Raw genomic sequence first — 14642 nt, 5'->3', positions numbered from 1 at the left:
CAGCCGTATCCTTCCCCCCCACACACACCCCAACCCCCAATTTTCTGAGCATTAATGGCCCGCCATACAATTTCCGTACCGACATGTGATCCTCGGGCCAAAAAGTTTGCCCATCTCTGATCTAAACGAATATCTGACTATGTAGCTGTCGTGACAACGTTGAACTGGATCTGGGCTGTACATCCAGCAGCAGTGTTCAGATTTTTTGATTCAATCGCAGGCTTTAGGGTGCTGTAAAAGGTTTCACCATATAGTTCACCTCCTTGTTTGATGACCTTGAGAGGCCTATCCCAGGCAGCTTGCAACTTATTCTTCTTCACGGGGATGAGAAGCATCACCTGGTCCCCAGTGGCACAGGAGGGGCCCCCGCTTTTCTGCTTCCCTTAGGCCCTGACTTGGTTTCTCCTGTCCAAACCCATAAGCTCAGTGAGATTTTCCCGGAAAATCAGTACGTATTCCACCACAGATTCTCCATGGGGAGAGGGCTTCCCTTCCCCGTCGTCCCTCATCAAGTCCAAGGGTCCCCTCACTCTTCTCTCATAAAGCAACTCGAATGGGGAAAACCCTGTGGATTCCTGGGGAACTTCCCTGTATGCGAACAGCACGTAGGGTAAATACTTGTCCCACTCCTGCGGGTGCTGGGCCATAAATGTTTTCAGCATCATCTTTAGAGTCCCATTGAACCTCTCCATCAGCCCATTGGACTGAGGGTGACATGCAGTGGCCCAGGTGTGCCTGATCCCCACACTTCTCCCACAAGCACTGGAGCAGGGCTGACATGAAGTTGGACTGCTGGTCTTTAAGGACCTCCTTGGGGAACCCCACTCTGCTGAAAATGGTCAGCAGTACATCTGCCACGGTGCCTTCCTCGATAGAGGACTAGGCCACTGCATCGGGGTACCACCACCAGAATGTATTTCTTCCCAGCGCGGATTGCCTTGCTGAGGGGCCCCACTATTTCCATGATGAGAAGGCTGTATGATGGGCAAATGTCTCAGAGATGCTTTGCACTTAACCCAGGCCTTCCCCACCCTCTGGCAGGAGTCACAGGACCTGCAATACTGTTGGACAGCGTCCAAGACCCGAGCCAGTAAAAGTTCTGCAGCAGCCGCTGCCTGGCGTGCTGGCTGCCCTGATGCCTCAAAAGGGGAACATCATGGGCCAGACTGGGGAATCACAAACTGACTCCCGGCTTTACAAGGTTCAGTCTGCCCCCAAACCAGCCCATTCCCTTCTCTCACAGGAAGCTCTCCCAGCTGTTCTCCCCAGGGGTCCGGCACCACTGTGGCCAGCAAAGGCCCTCAGCTTCTTTAAGGAGGGATCCGCCTACAGCTCAATCTGGAATTCCGCTGCTGGGTTTGGGGCCACAGCCCTGGCTGGCTATGCATTGGTTTCCCCATCTTGGGACAGAGGCTCAGGCCCAGCCCTTTTGAACCCTACCCTTGGTGCTTTGATCCCCACATTGGGAGGGTTCGCACTGCTGGCTCAGGACAGGGTGTCCCTCACTGGCTCTGACTCTGGGGAAGGATCAGGGTGCTCTGAGTGCCACCCGGCCAGTCCCCCAAGTCAATACCCATTAGTTCCTCCAGGAGTAGCTTATCATGCCCCCCAAACTCTTTGGGGGCCCTCCTTAGGCACCCCCCCCCGTTCAGATGCATCCTTGCTACAGGAATCTTGTCGAGGGGCCTGAACACACCTCTCAGGGTCAGCTATGCATCAGGCACTCGCTGGTCTGGGTCTACCGCCTCTGGCCTGGCCAGTGTCACCTCTCTGCCTGTGTCCCAGAACCCCTGGACGCTCCTTCCGCCCACCTCAATGGGGATGAGCTCGCGATTTTTCCATGAGGCATGTTTCATTCTCACCCGGGGGATTGAGTACAGGTGCTCTGGAACTGGAGCCCCCCCTTCCCCTGCTCCTCTGCGCTGGCGTTCTCCTCTCCCTGACTCTGCCATGTTGACTGCGGCCCCCTGGACTGGTGGTGCCCCCTCTCGGTGGGCTTCCGCCCAGTTGACATTCTGAGGATTCTGCTTGGCCTGCAGTTCCTTCATCTTCAGGCATTGCGCCACTTTGTGTCTTTTTCGGCCACAGTAATTACATTTCAGGTCCCTCAAGTCCCACGAGTGGGGGGGTTGGCCCGCTCTGGCTCATGGGCACCCCTGAGTTGGGCTTCTTGGAGTCGCAACTTTGAGAGGTCTCTGGGTGACCCACCCTTCTGACTCCCCGATATCGGTCTCCTTCGCGCCCCCCCCCATCTGCTGTCCACAAACTCATCTGCTAGTGCCCAGTGCTTTGGGTCCACTAACCACATCTTAAGGTCTGGAGAAGAGATGTCATACAGCTGCTTCAATCCCTCGGAGGTAGTGGCCCCTGTACCCTTCCCCCACTTGCGGAGATATTCCCACAGCAGGTTGGTGACCTCCTTGTAAGTGACACTTGGGGTCTTGCGTACACCCCAGAATCGTACACCTTGGGGATCAGTTCAAACTTCAGTAGCAAAGCCTGTTTGAACAGGTCATAGTTCCCCATCTCAATACCATCCATTTAGCTCAATCCCTCCTTGGCCTTGGAACCGAGCAGGGGGCGGTTACACAGCGGAGCCTGTCTGCAGGGTCAATCTGGATCAGATCACAAGCCTTGAAGGATGTGAAGGACGTGAAGTAGGCATTAATATCCCCCCTCCTTAAACTGGGGTGACAATTTGGTGTCTAGATTCTCTGCAGAACTGGCATCTTGGGTCCTTCTTCATTTACTCCCCTGGCAGGCCCTCTGTCCACCAGTCTCTGCTCCTCCAGTTCCAACTCCTTCGCTTTCAGCTCCTTCACTTTCAGCTCCAGCTCCAGACTCCACAGTTTCTGATTGGGGCGCCCCCGCACCGCGCTCCCCCCCCCCCGCTGACTGGGGAATTGACTCCCGGCTGCTACTTGTCACCATGCAAGGCACTAAATTTAGCCGTATGGAGTGGAAATCCATCAACTTGAACAAAAAAAATTGCACAGATACAGACAGACATCATCTTTCTCCCCAAGTGCAAACAGATGGACATCATACCAAACGGACTGAAGGTAAAAAATCCGTTGCAATCGACTTACTACACTGACTACGGTGAGAGACTGTGCCACACACTCTCAAAGAAACTGAGGAACCTATCTGATCAGCATCCTGTACAGCAAACAGAAGATCAAGAATGAGCTCTCAAAACTAGAAACTCTCATACAAAACCAACCTTGCACACAAAATTCCACGTGGCTGGACTTTACAAAAACGAGACAAGCCATTTACAACGCACAATTCACTTCTCTACAGAGGAAAAAGGACAGTAAACTATCTAAACTCCTACATGCTACAACAGTGGTTCCCTCAACTCACTTAACAATATCATTAATCGATCCAACCACACACTTAGCTCGGCAGAAGAGTCGGTCCTATCTCTTTCTGCCCCACCACTCCCAAGAACATGATACAGTTCTGCGGTGATCAGGAAGCCTACTTTCATGGTCTCAGACTAAGGAATATTTTCAACGCACCACTGAACAGTGCACTGACCGACAGGAACCCTCCTACGGGGTGGATTCCGCCTGATGGTGGATATGACAGACTGGACTTCTACATAGTATGCTTCCGCAGACGTGCACAGGCTGAAATTGTGAGCCACCCCTGTACTAGAGCCTGTGCTGCAGGGAGCGGGGCAGGACTTAGCAGTGCCTTATCTGAAAGTGTTGTCTTTGATGTCCTGTCCCTGGAAATGGTCAGGGGCTCTGTCCTTCCCCCACCCTCCCAGGAAAGCCCCAGTGTCCTGTTAGTTTTTGTTTTGTAGCAGAATAATAAAGGGACACTTCAGACAGCAGTGGGTCCATGCACTCCAACCGTGGTTTCTGCCTGTCGGTGTGTCCGTCTGCTCCCCCCACGGCTATCTGTTTCTTTGACTCTGGGAGCCAGTCTTACCCTGCTCTGCTGTGAGACCCCACCCCCCACCCCACCCGTGGGCTGTTCACACACAGCCTCTGGCATGTAAGCTGCTCCAAGCTAGTTGCAATTGAATGATACTAGCCAATATCTCCGGTCCCAGACATAACCCTGGGAACTTCCGTCTTGCAGTGTCCAGTTATGGCCGCTGGACACTGCAAGCTTATATGAGTTCATCAAGTTAACAAAGAAATTGATATGTACCAGGCTTGTTATGCCAAGGGGAGTCTCTGCTACAAATGCACTGCTTCAGGTAGAATAAACAAATGTATTAACTATAAAGCTAGATCTAAAGTGATTTTAAGTCGAGGCATAACAAGTCAGAGTGGTTACGAAAATAAAATAAAATATAAGCACAGTCTAAACTCTCAACCCTTTAGATTGGGCAGCAACTAGATTAAGCAGTTTTTCTCACCCTACTGGATATTGCAGTCCTTAATATACAGATTTGTTCCTTAAACCTGGGCCAAGCTCCTGTGTTGGAGTCTTGTGTTCTTCTCAGTGTCCTGCCTGGTTGCTTGCAGAAGAGGTGGGGCAGGAGAAGGGCCCAGTATGTGTCCATTCTCCCTGTTTTACACTCTCAGTCCATGTGCTTGTAGAACAAATGGAATGTCTCTCCAAGCAAGGTTGAGCAATTCCCCTGGTGGGGCCTCATGCAGGTGACTCATTGCATTGTAGCTCCCTTGCTTCTCACCCCTCCCTCCCATGTTTGCACTGCGAAATGAAAGTTGGCGCCTGTGCGATGCTGGTAAACCCAGACTTTGACAAGCCCTTTATGGTGTTCACCGATGCCTCGTACACAGCGCTGGGTGCACGTGCTAATGCAGGTTGATGGAACGCGGGAGAGACACTCCATCGTGTACCTGTACAGGAAGCTGCTGCCCTCGGAGCAGACTTATCCAGCAATAGAAAGGGAATGTCTGGCCATGGTGTGGTCCCTTACAAATCTGCAGCCGTATCTGTTTGGGCGCCGCTTCACCGTGTACACGAACCATTCACCCCTGAGGTGGCTACACTAGATGAAACGGGCCAATGCCAAGCTCCTGAGGTGGGGTCTCCAGCTTCAGGATTATGACATGGAGGTGGTCCACTTTAAGGGGAGTGCCAAGATTGTAGCCGATGCTTTGTCCCAGAAATGCGGGACAGAACTTACGCAGGCCACTGGCCAAAGTGCCCTACCCAGTTCCGGTCTCTGAGGAGGAAGAGCTGTGACAAAGTGGGGTTTTATTCATCTTGTTTTGTTGCGTATGAGTTGGGCGTGTGATTTTTACTGAGGACCTCAGGGCAGGTGAGGCTACCCAGCCGTTTGCACCTATGTGACCCGGTGACACATTTTCCCTGGGAAGCAAGACAAAGAGACGGAGAAGGGGCAACAGGGGGGTGTTGGAAGCTGGCAGTCTGCATTAGGAGACTGGAAGAGGGCTAGTGCAGCGCGTCTGGCCCAGGACTTGAAAGATAGACTTGGCTGAAAGTCGCTGATTTCTGTGCTAACAAGTTCTGTCCTACGCTGTGTTACTGTCCACTAATAAACCTTCTGTTTTATTGGCTGACTGAGAGTCATGCCTGACTGCGGAGTTGAGGTGCAGGACCCTCTGGCTTCCCCAGGAACCCCACCCGGGCAGACTCACTGTGGGAAGTGCACGGTGTGGATGGGGATGCTGAATGCTCCAAGGTCAGACCCAGGAAAGGTGAAGATGTTTAAGCTTCTTGCCTGGAGACAGTATGCTCTGAGAGAGGAGGCATGCTCCCCCAGAGTCTTGGCTGGCGTCAGACGGAGTAGTTCCAGAGCATCGCCCCGGTGATTCCATGACACACCGGCAGACGTGACTCTCAGCCAAGCTGGTAAAAACAGAAGGTTTATTAGTCGACAGGAACGCAGCGCAGGACAGAACTTCTTAGCACTTCTTAGCTTCTCCCCCTGAGCCCCAAGCCAGCCGAGACTCGCTTCGAACTGCCTGGCCCCTGCCCTACCTGTTGCTCCTCCTCTGGCCTTTCTCTCGCTTCCCAGGCCAAGAGTATCCTCGTCGCATCCCCCTCCTGGGTCTCAACTTACAAAGGGGTGTCCATAACTTCCATACAGAAAGCTGGAGCATCTCCAAAATTTGCACACGTTTATTCCCACCACCTAGACATTGGTGCAATACACAGGGAAAGTTAGGGACACACAGCATTCATGTCAAACAGTAAGCCTCATATACAACATAACAAGGGGAAATCCCATCACATGTCTCCCCTCTTCCCCTCTTCGAGACCTAACTGAGCGGGGTCACTTTAGCCAGTGACCTGGGGAAGTTCAGGTCTCCCTCTCCGGCACAAAGCATCAGCCAAAACACTTTCACTCCCTTTAACCACTATGGACCACCGTAATCCTTTAATGACAGACTCCACTTCAGGAGCTTGGCATTGGCCCCTCTCATCTGATGCAGCCATGGCAGGGCGAGTAGTCTGTGCACACAGTGAAGCGCTGCCCAAATAGATCCGGCTGCAGCCTTGTAAGAGCCCACTCCATGGCCAGGCATTCCTTCTCTATGGCTGCATAGCCCTGCTCCCAGGGCAGCAGCTTCCTGCTCAGGTACATGATGTGGTGTTTCGCCCCCTTTGCATGGGCCTGCCTCGGCACCGTGCCCAGTCCTGTGTCTGGGACATCGGTGAACACCATAAAGGACTTGTCAAAGTCTGGGTTTCCCAGCACCGGGCCCTTGACCAGATCCTCCTTCAGTGTGCAGAGAGCCCTCTGGCACTGCTCCGATCAGACCAGCTTGTCTGGCTTACCCTTCTTGGGAGCTGACACAGAGCTAAAGTGGGGCACAAGCCTCTGGTAGTGCCCCGCCATCCCAATAAAGCCCTGGGTCTGTTTCATAGTCTGGAGAGCAGGCCAATCGCTGGTCGCCCCGACATTGGCTGGCTCTGGCTTTAGGCAGCCGCTCTCTACCTTGTGGCTCAGGTACGACACCTCTGCCATCCCCACCTTGCACTTCCTAGCTTTTACAGTCGGCCCTGAATCCTGGAGGTAACTCAGCCCCCTAATCACCTGGGACACATGGTCCTCCCAGGTCTGACTAATGGCACAAATATTATCAATGTACGCTAGGGTAAAATTCTCCATCCCCATCAGTAATTGATCCGTCTGGCACCGGTAGGTGACCGACCCTTCCTTAAGGCTGAAAGGTAGGACTTGTACAGCCCCAAAGAGGTAACAAAAGCAGGTTTCAACCTGGCATCTGGATCGAAAGGCACCTGCCAGTAGCCTTTGGTGACATCCTTGGTCATGGGTACTGAGTCCCCCCCACTTGTCTAGGCTCTCATCAGGAGTAGGTATGTGCAGGCGCCAGACATGGTGATGGCATTGAGAGTCGGATCGACCCATCTTTCCTGTGGACCGGCACAAGTGACAGGCCCCCGGGGCTGGTGGATGGCTGGATCACGCCCTAAAGTCAGTATGTCTCCGACCTCTCCCACCAGGTCCTTGGCTGTTTTCCCAGTGACCCAGAATTGGGAGCATCTTACAGGAGGGTGGACTCCTGTCTCCACCTGGTGAACAGCTAGGTTAGCGAGGCCAGGCTGGTTCCAAAGCAGCTGTTGTTACAAATCATAGACGATTAGGGTTGGAAGAGAACTCAGGAGGTGATCTAGTCCAACCCCCGATCAAAGAAGGACCAACACAACCTAAATCATCCCAGCCCGGGCTTCGTCAAGCGGGGCCTTAAAAATGTCTAAGGATGGAGATTTCACCACCTTCCTCGGTAAACCATTCCAGTGGTTCACAACCCTCCTAGTGAAATAGTGTTTCCTAATATGGAACCTAGACGTCCCCCACTGCAACTTGAGACCATTACTCCTTGTTCTGTCATCTGCCACCACTAAGAACAGCTATGATCCATCCTCTTTTGAAGGCTGCTATCAACTCCCCTCTCACTCCTCTCTTCTGCAGACTAAACAAGTCCGGTTCCCTCAGCCTCTCCTCATAAGTCATGTGCCCCAGCCCCCTAATCATTTTCGCTGCCCTCCGCTGGACTCTCTCCAATTTGTCCACATCCTTTCTGTAGTGGGGGGGGGCCCAAAACTGGACGCAATACTCCAGATGTGGCCTCACCAGTGCCTAATAGCGGGGAATAATCACTTCCCTCGGTCTGCTGGCAATGCTCCTCCTAATGCAGCCCAATATGTGGTTAGCCTTCTTGGTAACAAGGGCACACTGCTCACTCGTATCCAGCTTCTCAGCCACTGTAATCCCCAGGTCCTTTTCTGCAGAACTGCTGCTTAGCCAGACAGTCCCCAGCCTGTGGTGGTTCATGGGATTCTTACGTGCTAAGTGCTAGGTGCATTTTTCCTTGTTGAACCTCATCAAATTAATTTTGTCCCAATCCTCCAATTTGGCTAGGTTACTCTGTACCCTATCCCTAACTGTGACGTGTTCATTCACAGAGACCTCCTTCCTTGGACTGTTACCTGATGTTACAGAAATTACCTCTGAGCCTGTTTTCCCTGCCAGCTTGGGACTTCCAGAACCCTGCCTTGTTGAGCCAGACACGCTAGTCTGCTGCAACACAGACCCAGGGTCTGGGCCACACCCCCAAAGCTGCAGACTTTGAAAACAGCTCAGCAGGTTACCTGTCTCCAGCACCCACGTCCCAATAGGAGCCAAACCCCAAACAAATCCATTGTACTTGTTATAAAGCTTATACAGGGTAAATTCATCAATTGTTCACCCTCAATATCACTAATAGAGAGATATGCACAGCTGTTTGCTCCCCCAGGTATTCATCACTTACTCTGGGTTTATTAATAAACAAAAGTGATTTTATTAAATATAAAAGTAGGATTCAAGTGGTTTGAAGTAACAACAGACAGAACAAAAGAAGTCACCAAGCAAAAATAAAGCAAAAACACACAAGTCTAAGCCTAAAAGCATTAAGAAACGGATAACAGGTAATAGCTCACCCGCAGAGACATTCCAATAAACTTCTTTCACAGACTCCTTCCTAGTCTGGGCCCAATCCTTTCCCTGGTACAGTCCTAGTTAGTTCCAGCAGACATCTCAGGTGGTAAGAAGGGGTTTTCTCATGGCCGGCAGCCTCTTTTGTCCTATTCCACCCCCTTTTATAGCTTCTGCACAAGATAGGAATCCATAGGTACACACGCGCCATTCACATAGGGCCAGGGCAGAAGCCGCAGGCTTAGAGAACACTGTCCCTTGATTCCCTGCTCACCCTCAGCAGCGAGATATCACCCATAATGATCACCTCCTGTGGAAAGTGTGGAGACAGGAATGAATATCAGGCCCACCCTACAGTGCTGGCTCTCCCCAAGTGCCCAAGAGCCAAGTGTCCAGTGTACAGCAGGGTCCCGAAACAGTGATTTACCCTGTCCCTGCTGCTACTCACCATTTTGGGAGTCTTGTGGCTTATGTGTGCTTGCCTAGGGTCAACCAGATACTGACAGTTGTGTGAGTACCAGCTGTGTTTTAAAGCACTGAAAGAGTGCTGTCTATGTAGCAAACAATACTGCTTCTGTAAAATGTTGTATTTAAACTTCACACAGATGACCTTGGGAGACCAGCCTCCCTCTTTGTTATCGGCGGCAGAGCGGTTGCGAAGAATTCGAAAACGGTGAAGAAGTAAGGAGGACTTTATGCGTGAGGTTATCATCCACTCCGCTGCTGAGAAAAAGGAATTGAAGGAGTGGTGGGACAGTGAGAAGACGGAATGAAAGGAGAACGCAGCACACCAGAAAGAAGCCACGGAGGGGCTCTTAACAGTCATGGAGCGTCAAGCGGACATGCTCCAGAGGTACTAGCTCTTCAAACCGAGCAGCTCCACGCCCACCTTCCCCTGCAGCCACTGTCGGAAAACTCTTTCCCAATGCACCACACACACACACACACACACACACACACACATCGCCAACACACTCTTATCAACCTCCTGGATCCACTCTCTACCCGCAGCATTCCACTCCTCCCTCCTCAAAGTCCAGCAGTGTGGACTCCCAATACCCACTACACTCAACACTTGCCCAGGTTTGGGTATGATCCCTGGACATACACAAATCTGTAGCCGTGCTGAGACCCCCCTCCTCCTCTTGAGACCTTCCATACCCTCCATTCTCCCCCATCCTGCTCCCGACTGATGATTTTTTTCATTGGACTCTCTCTTCCGGTTGTTGTCTTTCAGTAAAAGAATTGTGTTTGTTTGAAAGCAATCTTTATTCTATTAAGTGAAAGCAAAAAGAGCACTGCAAAGTAACATAGATACAGCTATGTTAAGTTCCCTTCTTGCATCATGTGCACCAATCACCTCCTAGCATTACAAGCACTGCAATCTCGAGTATAGGTTTCAGCTTCAAATTGCTGCCTCAAAGCATCCCTGATCCTTATGGTCCCGTGCTGTGCCCTTCTAATAGCCCTGGTCTCTGGCTGTTCAAAGCTAGCCTCCAGGTGCTGAGCCTTTGCGGTTCAGCCCTGAGTGAAGCATTCACCCGTCCCTTCAAAAATATTATGTAGCGCACAGCACACGGCTATAAGCATAGGAATATGATCATCGGCCACGTCCAGCTTCCCATACACGGATTGCTGGGTCTGTTTGGAGGTTGGATCAGAAAACACTGCTGACCCTATACGGAGCCTGAATCAGACCCGGTACTAGGATCATAGCCCCCATAGGGTTGGGAGGGACCGCAAGGGTCACCTAGTTCTAGTCTGGGCCCTGCCAAGATGCAGGATTGACTCTGGCTGCCAAACTTTTGGGTCAGCATCAAAATCAGAACATTAAAAATTAGATTTAACACAAGCCCAGGCAGTCCAAATTCTGTGCGGTGCATTTATTACCACACCTGCTTGCACGCTACAGAGAGCTGCTAGTGAAATGTCAGTTACACGACAAATGAAAGTACTGTGCCATGGATCTGTGTGGCTCCCGGAAACAGCAGGATCTGGTTCCCCCTCTCTGGCTCTTACTAAGATGTAAGATGGCTCTTCATGCGGCCCCTACCACAAGCGCCGCCAATGGGAGCTGTAGGGACGGTGCTGGACAGGGCACATGCTGCTGCTTCCAGAGATGCTTGAGGTAAGCGCCACCCGGAGACTGCACCCCAACCTCCTCCAGTGCACCAACTCCCTGCCCCAGCCCTCATCCCCCTCCTGCACCCTGAACGCTTCATTTCTGGCACCACCCCAGAGCCCGCAGCCCCAGCCGTATCCTTCCCCCCCACACACACCCCAACCCCCAATTTTCTGAGCATTAATGGCCCGCCATACAATTTCCGTACCGACATGTGATCCTCGGGCCAAAAAGTTTGCCCATCTCTGATCTAAACGAATATCTGACTATGTAGCTGTCGTGACAACGTTGAACTGGATCTGGGCTGTACATCCAGCAGCAGTGTTCAGATTTTTTGATTCAATCGCAGGCTTTAGGGTGCTGTAAAAGGTTTCACCATATAGTTCACCTCCTTGTTTGATGACCTTGAGAGGCCTATCCCAGGCAGCTTGCAACTTATTCTTCTTCACGGGGATGAGAAGCATCACCTGGTCCCCAGTGGCACAGGAGGGGCCCCCGCTTTTCTGCTTCCCTTAGGCCCTGACTTGGTTTCTCCTGTCCAAACCCATAAGCTCAGTGAGATTTTCCCGGAAAATCAGTACGTATTCCACCACAGATTCTCCATGGGGAGAGGGCTTCCCTTCCCCGTCGTCCCTCATCAAGTCCAAGGGTCCCCTCACTCTTCTCTCATAAAGCAACTCGAATGGGGAAAACCCTGTGGATTCCTGGGGAACTTCCCTGTATGCGAACAGCACGTAGGGTAAATACTTGTCCCACTCCTGCGGGTGCTGGGCCATAAATGTTTTCAGCATCATCTTTAGAGTCCCATTGAACCTCTCCATCAGCCCATAGGACTGAGGGTGACATGCAGTGGCCCAGGTGTGCCTGATCCCCACACTTCTCCCACAAGCACTGGAGCAGGGCTGACATGAAGTTGGACTGCTGGTCTTTAAGGACCTCCTTGGGGAACCCCACTCTGCTGAAAATGGTCAGCAGTACATCTGCCACGGTGCCTTCCTCGATAGAGGACTAGGCCACTGCATCGGGGTACCACCACCAGAATGTATTTCTTCCCAGCGCGGATTGCCTTGCTGAGGGGCCCCACTATTTCCATGATGAGAAGGCTGTATGATGGGCAAATGTCTCAGAGATGCTTTGCACTTAACCCAGGCCTTCCCCACCCTCTGGCAGGAGTCACAGGACCTGCAATACTGTTGGACAGCGTCCAAGACCCGAGCCAGTAAAAGTTCTGCAGCAGCCGCTGCCTGGCGTGCTGGCTGCCCTGATGCCTCAAAAGGGGAACATCATGGGCCAGACTGGGGAATCACAAACTGACTCCCGGCTTTACAAGGTTCAGTCTGCCCCCAAACCAGCCCATTCCCTTCTCTCACAGGAAGCTCTCCCAGCTGTTCTCCCCAGGGGTCCGGCACCACTGTGGCCAGCAAAGGCCCTCAGCTTCTTTAAGGAGGGATCCGCCTACAGCTCAATCTGGAATTCCGCTGCTGGGTTTGGGGCCACAGCCCTGGCTGGCTATGCATTGGTTTCCCCATCTTGGGACAGAGGCTCAGGCCCAGCCCTTTTGAACCCTACCCTTGGTGCTTTGATCCCCACATTGGGAGGGTTCGCACTGCTGGCTCAGGACAGGGTGTCCCTCACTGGCTCTGACTCTGGGGAAGGATCAGGGTGCTCTGAGTGCCACCCGGCCAGTCCCCCAAGTCAATACCCATTAGTTCCTCCAGGAGTAGCTTATCATGCCCCCCAAACTCTTTGGGGGCCCTCCTTAGGCACCCCCCCCCGTTCAGATGCATCCTTGCTACAGGAATCTTGTCGAGGGGCCTGAACACACCTCTCAGGGTCAGCTATGCATCAGGCACTCGCTGGTCTGGGTCTACCGCCTCTGGCCTGGCCAGTGTCACCTCTCTGCCTGTGTCCCAGAACCCCTGGACGCTCCTTCCGCCCACCTCAATGGGGATGAGCTCGCGATTTTTCCATGAGGCATGTTTCATTCTCACCCGGGGGATTGAGTACAGGTGCTCTGGAACTGGAGCCCCCCCTTCCCCTGCTCCTCTGCGCTGGCGTTCTCCTCTCCCTGACTCTGCCATGTTGACTGCGGCCCCCTGGACTGGTGGTGCCCCCTCTCGGTGGGCTTCCGCCCAGTTGACATTCTGAGGATTCTGCTTGGCCTGCAGTTCCTTCATCTTCAGGCATTGCGCCACTTTGTGTCTTTTTCGGCCACAGTAATTACATTTCAGGTCCCTCAAGTCCCACGAGTGGGGGGGTTGGCCCGCTCTGGCTCATGGGCACCCCTGAGTTGGGCTTCTTGGAGTCGCAACTTTGAGAGGTCTCTGGGTGACCCACCCTTCTGACTCCCCGATATCGGTCTCCTTCGCGCCCCCCCCCCATCTGCTGTCCACAAACTCATCTGCTAGTGCCCAGTGCTTTGGGTCCACTAACCACATCTTAAGGTCTGGAGAAGAGATGTCATACAGCTGCTTCAATCCCTCGGAGGTAGTGGCCCCTGTACCCTTCCCCCACTTGCGGAGATATTCCCACAGCAGGTTGGTGACCTCCTTGTAAGTGACACTTGGGGTCTTGCGTACACCCCAGAATCGTACACCTTGGGGATCAGTTCAAACTTCAGTAGCAAAGCCTGTTTGAACAGGTCATAGTTCCCCATCTCAATACCATCCATTTAGCTCAATCCCTCCTTGGCCTTGGAACCGAGCAGGGGGCGGTTACACAGCGGAGCCTGTCTGCAGGGTCAATCTGGATCAGATCACAAGCCTTGAAGGATGTGAAGGACGTGAAGTAGGCATTAATATCCCCCCTCCTTAAACTGGGGTGACAATTTGGTGTCTAGATTCTCTGCAGAACTGGCATCTTGGGTCCTTCTTCATTTACTCCCCTGGCAGGCCCTCTGTCCACCAGTCTCTGCTCCTCCAGTTCCAACTCCTTCGCTTTCAGCTCCTTCACTTTCAGCTCCAGCTCCAGACTCCACAGTTTCTGATTGGGGCGCCCCCGCACCGCGCTCCCCCCCCCCCGCTGACTGGGGAATTGACTCCCGGCTGCTACTTGTCACCATGCAAGGCACTAAATTTAGCCGTATGGAGTGGAAATCCATCAACTTGAACAAAAAAAATTGCACAGATACAGACAGACATCATCTTTCTCCCCAAGTGCAAACAGATGGACATCATACCAAACGGACTGAAGGTAAAAAATCCGTTGCAATCGACTTACTACACTGACTACGGTGAGAGACTGTGCCACACACTCTCAAAGAAACTGAGGAACCTATCTGATCAGCATCCTGTACAGCAAACAGAAGATCAAGAATGAGCTCTCAAAACTAGAAACTCTCATACAAAACCAACCTTGCACACAAAATTCCACGTGGCTGGACTTTACAAAAACGAGACAAGCCATTTACAACGCACAATTCACTTCTCTACAGAGGAAAAAGGACAGTAAACTATCTAAACTCCTACATGCTACAACAGTGGTTCCCTCAACTCACTTAACAATATCATTAATCGATCCAACCACACACTTAGCTCGGCAGAAGAGTCGGTCCTATCTCTTTCTGCCCCACCACTCCCAAGAACATGATACAGTTCTGCGGTGATCAGGAAGCCTACTTTC

Source organism: Lepidochelys kempii, chromosome 7 (assembly GCF_965140265.1).
Source record: "Lepidochelys kempii isolate rLepKem1 chromosome 7, rLepKem1.hap2, whole genome shotgun sequence".
Classification (NCBI taxonomy): domain Eukaryota; kingdom Metazoa; phylum Chordata; order Testudines; family Cheloniidae; genus Lepidochelys; species Lepidochelys kempii.
This window is presented reverse-complemented; position numbering follows the sequence as displayed.